Source organism: Thalia democratica, chromosome 3, assembly GCF_965202585.1.
Source record: "Thalia democratica chromosome 3, ktThaDemo2.hap1.1, whole genome shotgun sequence".
Classification (NCBI taxonomy): Eukaryota; Metazoa; Chordata; class Thaliacea; order Salpida; family Salpidae; genus Thalia; species Thalia democratica.
The window spans coordinates 4,839,429-4,847,000 of NC_139167.1; the positions used below are offsets into that span (position 1 = coordinate 4,839,429).

Consider the following 7,572-nt stretch of genomic DNA (forward strand, 5'->3'; position numbering starts at 1 on the left):
AATTTGCATTTGGCTACAAAAATATAATACTAATGAAGTGATATTTACTCAAGATAGTATAACCTTGGTTTTTTTTTTGAGTTATTTTAAATGTAGCGGGAGTAAATACTATGGTTTTTTACATTCACATTGTCAATCTAAAAGCAAAATTTAAAGTTTTAAAAGAGCTGAATTTAAGGAAACTTCTTAAACAAGTTTTAAAAACTTTTTTATGATTGACTAAAGTAAGGTAATATTATTGTATTGTATCACTTTAATAAAAGTTCGCACAGCAATAAATTTTTTAAAGTAAGTTTAATTAATATCAGAAACAGACGTTGGTAAAAAGCACTAGTTGAGTGTTAAAAAATCCCCGGCAGTAGGATTAGATTAAGAAAAGTAATGATAAATCATACTGCTTAAGATTTTTAATACTAACTATCAAGTTTAAAATTAGATCGATTAGTCATAAGTTATGACTCATCGCTCGATATAAAAAATTGTTATTTTTATAAAACATTCTACTTACAAGAAACTTTGTTTAAATTATCAATTCTAGAACACATTAGTTCTAAGCGTATAAAGCAAAGTTTGAAAAGGTAAACAGGTTTTAAGCAAAATAAAATAGAAATGTTAATAAACCTTTTTCCTAAATTGTAGAGTTTTTAAATAGTTAGACTTGTTGAATTAGACTTATTTGCTGGATGAGAATACTAAATCTTTATTTCAACCAGAAAAAAGTCTTTTTTTTTGTGTTTTGAACTTTTTAAGATTTTTAAATAACATGATTTATTTTTAATTTTCAAAATCTAAAAACTGAATAAACTTTAATAATAGTATTTTATAGCAGTAGTTTTGTTTTAGGGTGCGAAAAATTTACAAGTATTAAAAAAACCATTAATTTAATGCTTTTTAAAACTAATAAAGTAAGACAGAAATAACAATTACAACAAATCGATTATAAATAAAACTTTATTTGAAAAATAGTAATTTTAGAAGTTTTACATCATTATAATGAATTTTATACTCTAAAGTTCCACCCCAAAGCAACGCCCCTGTTGTAAATTGTTTACATATAAATAAAAAAAAGATAAACGTCTTAATTTATTCTTACAAATTTAGTTAGCATAAACTTTTACTAGACTGATAACAAAGCATATTAAAGTAAGATATATTTAGATAATTGATATTTTTTAAATTGAAACAAAGATGCGTTTTGTCGAATACATAAATAAAGAAACGTTATTTTATTTATAAGAGCATTATGAGTGTGTTATGGAGCAAGGCTGAAACTCAGGAACTAGACAGTACTGAAGAAGACAGAGCTGAAGAAAAAAGTACTGGAAAAGCAAAGAAGATGTTGAAAGTGATAAAAAAATTGTTTGTTGGCAAAAATTCAGAAGCTGATGTGATTAAAAATAAATCAGAAAAAAGTTTGGAAAACAGAAAATTACAAGAGCGCGCCAATGATGACAATGATGAAAAGTTAAAGCTTCTTGAAAAGATAGAAAGCTTGAAAAAACAATTAGAAGAAAAAACTGAAGAACTACATAAATTGAAGTCTAAAAAAAACATAGTTAGTTTGTTAATTTTTTAGTGCAAGTTAAAACTACTTTAAATTTAATTTTTACTGCAATTTAACAAATTCACTCAGTATTTGAGTTTGCCTACCTGTATTATTTTTTTTTTTTTTGCTTATGCAAAGTAGAAAAAAATGTTTCTTACACTAGATACTACACTAGAACAATATTTTTACTTCTTTATTACTTTTTAGGTTATCTGGACTTCAAACAACAGCAAAAAAGCTACAAAACTGGAACATTTTAACAATCTTTTTGATTGCTTACTTATTTATCTAGATGCTGATAAGAGGAAAAATACAAGTAAAATTTTAATCGTGGACCCATATATGGACTCAACGAGACACGTATGTTTGTTTGTTGTTTTTAAATCTTTATTTGCAAAAACTATACATAATTACAAATGTGCAAATTAACTATTCTATTTATTACCCGGCTTCAGTAAATAGGGTTAAAAAAATTGAAAAAAATTTCAGTTGAAACAAATAACTATATTCACAATTAATTAAAAGTTTTGTTTAAAAGGATCAAACTTCATTACTGTAAACTGTTAGAAAATTTTTAAATTTTAGTTAGAAAATTTCAAAGAAATGCTGCAAAGCCTTGTTCAACAATTTCCTAATAAAAATTTGGAAATAGAAATACTTACAAGCGAAAAATCATCACAAATCACAAACCTGCTAAACGAATTCAATAAAATAACCAAAGGTTAGTCAGATTGAAAAAAAAAATTCGAACCGCCATATTTCCTACTAATAACTCAATGCATATTCTAATAAAAAAGAAAAGACTTTGCATTAATTTTAATGTTTTGTTTGAATTTTAAAGAACTAGATCGTGAAGGTGTCAAACTGATAATTTGCAACCATAACACGCCAGATCATAGTTATCCGGGGCCCAGAGCAGCCCATGACCGTAGCATTCAGTAAGTTGTTTCTTTTTTATTTTTTAATTCAATTAAATCTAACATTAGAACAATTTTAACCAAGATTTATAAAAACATTTTTTCCTATTTAAAATCGGTTTAAAAACAATTTTTAAGCTTTCCGTTTAAATTATTTTAGTAATAAGAATTCTAAAGAATCTTTAATATTTTTCTAAATTTCCAAGACTAAGCATTTGAATTTAATAATTTTGAACGATTTTTTTATTTCATATATAAAACTTTTAGAATAAAAAACACTAAAAATTTTAAATACAATGAAACATCTAAGTAAAATGAATTGAATTACGTTACATAATTAGATGAATAACCTTTGTGCATTACATTTTTTTAAACACAAAAACAACTATAATATTATTAAATTAAGTTTGTTACAAAAACCACATATTAATCCAGGATTCCACAACAAAACTTTTTCATAGTGATGGGAAGAGGCGCTGATATGTTTAAGCCCGAAGAACAAACCGATGAGTGTAAAATATTTGAACATTTTCCCGGCAATAACTGCATCTCGTTTTTTGCTGATAAGAAAAGTTTTAAAAAAGACATAGATCGGTTGGTCTAAAACATTATTTTTTCTTTCCTGCTTTAGAATTTCGTAAAACTTGTATATTATAAAAATGACATGATAATATACAGAATTTAAAACACTTTGAAACGTTTTGTACAAAAAATACTTTTACAAACGTTTTGATTTTAAACTTTTTTTTTGGATTTAAAACTTAGCGTTGATTCAGTTTTTAGCTATTTTGAAGCGTAAAATGTTTTGAAATGATTATATGAGGTGTTATAAAAATATTTATAGAAAAATATTTTACACGAGGAAAATGTAAATAAAAATATTGTCCGAAGCCTCTCGTTTTTTATTTTACCTATTTATATACAAACATAATTTCTATAAAAAATATAACAAGCCAGTAAATATTATGAAATTTATAAAACCTTTAAATTTAAGTTGTTTTTTATATATGCTCAGCATCTCCTATATTTAAGTTTAGTAAATGATTATTTTAAAAATCATACTTTTTTTTCTAGTGTTTGGTATTTTAATTATGCAATAACATTTTCAAGTATGGTAGAAAATTATGTAAAGATACTGTTTGTTGAATAACTTAAATTTAATAAGGTTTTTCTTACCATGTTTATTAAAGTATAAATTGTTCTTTCAATATTCATATCATCATAATTTTTAGATGCAATCTGAGCTTATCATTATTTTTGTAAAAGTCTTTAAGAACAACTCATATATTTTTATTACTATTTTTGTACGTTTTATTTTTCGCTCTGTTTCAACAAATATAGAAAGTTTAGATAAAACTTGTTATTAAATTTTTATTGCTTGCTTACTAATTTGTTTTAAGTAAACTTTAAAAAATACCTATTTATATTTTAACTCATCATTTCATGAGAAAAAAAAGCCAACTCAACTGGAAAACTGAACCTAAAAATTGCCTACTTTGGATTAAAACAACTGTACTATATCACTTAAGTGTACTATAAAACTCAAAATAATGTCAATTATTTTTACTAAGTTAACCTTTTTATTAATAAGTTGTTTATGTTAAAACTTAATTATGAAAAATAAATTTGCTTTGTTTTTACTATTATATTGTTTATTCAAAACGGTGAATTTGCATTATTAACGGCAAATAAGCCTTTTTTTAAATTTGGGTTCAATACGCGTAGTACGCGGCAGGCGAACTGTAGTGTTAAAAAAGGGAAATTACCATGACGTAATAATGCCCATGTTGAGCAGATTATAAACGCAATAATCAGCATTCTCTCAGCGCCTTCGATAGCTCAGTTGGTAGAGCGGTGGACTGTAGCTGAAAACTAGAAATCCATAGGTCGCTGGTTCGACTCCGGCTCGAAGGACATTTTTTTTAATGTCACAGAATTTTTCTTTGGTTTAAATTTTAATTTGGGTAGCTGTCAAGTTTGCCAGGGAAAAAAATTGCGCGAAGACACCTTAGCACGAGCAGACAATCCTAAGAGAGATTTTCGCACGGATTATTATTTTTTTATTTTTATTATTAATTTTAATTGTTTTATTTTTTTAAGTTTATTTATTTATTTTTTTATACTATAACTGTTATCCCTAACCCTTACCCACGGTCAGTAAATTTTTTTTTTTATTTTTTTTTATTACCGTTACCCTAAGGCCTAAACCTTACCCTCGGTCGGTAGCTTTTTTTTGTTTTTAACTATTATTTTTTTTATAATAGTTTTTATAAGTTATTTTTCTATTTTAATTTTACTATCACTGTTACCCCTAATCCTTGCCCTCAATCAGTATTGTTTTCTTTTTTTTTTGTTAGTTTAGTTATTACTTAATTTTTTTGCTATTAAAATTTTTTTTTTTTGTTTTTTTTTACTCTCGTGCAAAATTAACCTTTGGTGCAAAATAGTCTTCTTGCGATTTTTTCCCTCGTGCAATTGTGTGCCCTCGTGCAAATTTGGCTTTGTGCGAGTTTAGCTTTGTTCAATTTTGTGCACTTGTGCAATTTTGTCTTCGTGCAATTTAGACCCTTTCCCAGTTAATTTAATTAATTTTTTTGTTGTAAAATACTTTTTCGAGCATATCGTTTTTCGAGCAATTATATAAAAATAATCATAGTAATTAGTAGAAATAATAATTCTAAACTGATATATTATAAATTAATTAGTGTACTTATTTATCTTGACTACAAAAGGTTGCTCTATTTACTGAAAAGTAGAAGCTTATTTAAATAGAGTTGCTTTGTTCCGCTCAAAAAAAGTTACTGTTGATTTCTTTTGACAGGTTGTATAAACCTTGTTTTAAGTTTTTACACTAATAGAACAAAACCACAATTTTGTAGTATAAAAAAGTACCTCTTAATAATTCATTTTATACAACTGTAAAAACTATTTGTCTGCTTAATGCAAGTTTAAAACGAAGCTTTTCGGTCTGTTGTTTTCAGTCCAAACCATCTAAATTAGGGGTGGGCAACGTACGGCACGCGGGCTGGATCCGGCTCGCAGAGTGAAAATGACCGGCCCCCAAACCTTTTTTAATTTTAAATAGGATCCGGCCCGCAGGCAACATTGATCCGGCCCGCAAGTGGGTGATCCGGCCCGCTAAGCATTTTCAAAACTTATATACAAATCCGGCCAGCCAATTTAATTATTACAAAACTTGTACAAAACCTTTTTTGAACTATTTCATTAAACAAAACTGTAAGACTTTGACCCTGAAGACGTTTGTTAAAATGGCTTATTACTTTGTGGTTATAAAACACTATTTTGTTATAGTATCTTGTTCTGATTCAAGTCAGTTGAAGTAATCCTTTCTCAAATTATCAAAAAGCAACTGTTTGCTGAATTAACTTTGACTATCTTACCTACCATAATGTTTTCATAAAAAATAGACGTGTCAAAAATTGCTGTCTTTTCCAAATAAGTATTGAGTTGTTTTTTAAATGTTTAAAAAAGTAAAAAATAAATATCCTTTTAAACATCGACAAATTTTTAAAATCAAAAAAATTTAAATTTTGTCAAATGTTTTAATTTTAGACTACCATTTGCACTTTTTCTGCTATTGTTTTTTCATTAAGGACTTTTTGATTAATTATATGGTTAAGTTTAGTGATGACCAATTGATGACAATAGTTTCACATGATAAAAAGTTTGGTCGTCGTTTTGCAGACTTTTAACAATTAAGTGAAGAATTCGACATTATTTCATCACCGTCGACGTTTGACACCGAAAATGTACATAGTAATATTGTTAGAACTGTTGAACTTCAATGTGGCAGTACACAAAAAGAAAAGTTCAAAACTGAAAAATTGACAGATTTTATGCCTTACTTAACAAGTAAAAGTTTGTAAATTTAAAAAAGATTACAATGAAGTTATTTGTTCTGTTTGAGTCTACATATTTTTGCAAACAAACATTCTTAACCTTGTATATAAAAAAAAATTAGCTGCGTTCAAATCTTACCGATACAAATTTGCAGCCATTACTAAGAATATCTACTTCAAATAAACTTCCAGATTTCAAACAACTTGTTAAAAACTTTTATGATCCAAAAATGTCTCATTGATTTCTTTTTAGTGTAATTATTCTTGCTAAACTCTTTAAACTTAAAATTTAAAGTATAATGTGACAGTTTTATGATTTAGTTTTTCGTTTAGTAATACTTTCACTAGTGAAATCGATCTTAATCTAAAAGTCTACTAAACTTAAATGTTGTTATGCTAAAAATATATATTAATTTCATTTTTGTTTCAATATTTCGTTATTTTATGTTAGTAGTCTTATTAAAGTATTTTAGGTGCACTGTTTGATTAATATTTTTAAAGTACAGAATTTAGTTAAATTTCGTAAGTTAGTTAAAACTATTTAATATTTTGAAAGTAAAAGTGCTAAAATTTCAAACCAAAGTAATTTGTTATCTAGGCTTAACTGTTTTTTAAACAAGTTAATAAGAAAATTTGAAATCAAACATATAATTTTTGTTGCTTTTATAAGATTTTTAGATAGATTTTATGTATTTTTTATAGAGCCAAAGTTTGTCAACTTCTAAAGACAACCATGGAACTAGTTGTGTTGTTCGATACTTCATACATTTAAAAACAAACATTTCCGACCATAAACATTAACAAGGATAAGATATCTTCAAACCTAATTGGTATTTCAGTGCACTTGCAGATTTTCAAAACTATCATGCAACTAGATTTAAACAACTCTAATACATGATCAACCTTAAGTGTTTCATCGAGATCTTTTATATATATTTTTTGCTTTTTATGGTAAAACTGTTTATTATATCAGAATTATTTTTTGTTTTGTTTCTTTTATACATGCAAAAAAATGTAATTTAGCTTAATTAAATTAAATAACAGTTGTTGAATATTGTATTGTTTGTTAATTTTTGAAAAAATATTATCACTATAAACTCCAGACAAGGATTTCCAAAATTATTTAATTTCGAATAGTTTGCAATTTTTTTATGTTTTAACTTGAAATGTTAGGCTCAAGTAACTTTTAGTAACCAAATTATAATTCTTTTAGGACTAACGAGTATTATTTCGGTCCAGAGTTATAATA

General features: G+C 26.1%; 1 non-coding gene across 1 annotated transcript; it reads left to right on the plus strand.

Moving 5' to 3' along the window:
• The first annotated feature begins 4,291 nt into the window (after positions 1 to 4,291).
• Positions 4,292 to 4,377, plus strand: Trnay-gua (transfer RNA tyrosine (anticodon GUA)). The gene is given in 2 exon segments: positions 4,292 to 4,328; positions 4,342 to 4,377. It is a non-coding gene; the product is annotated as a tRNA-Tyr (tRNA).
• The last annotated feature ends 3,195 nt before the right edge of the window (positions 4,378 to 7,572 follow it).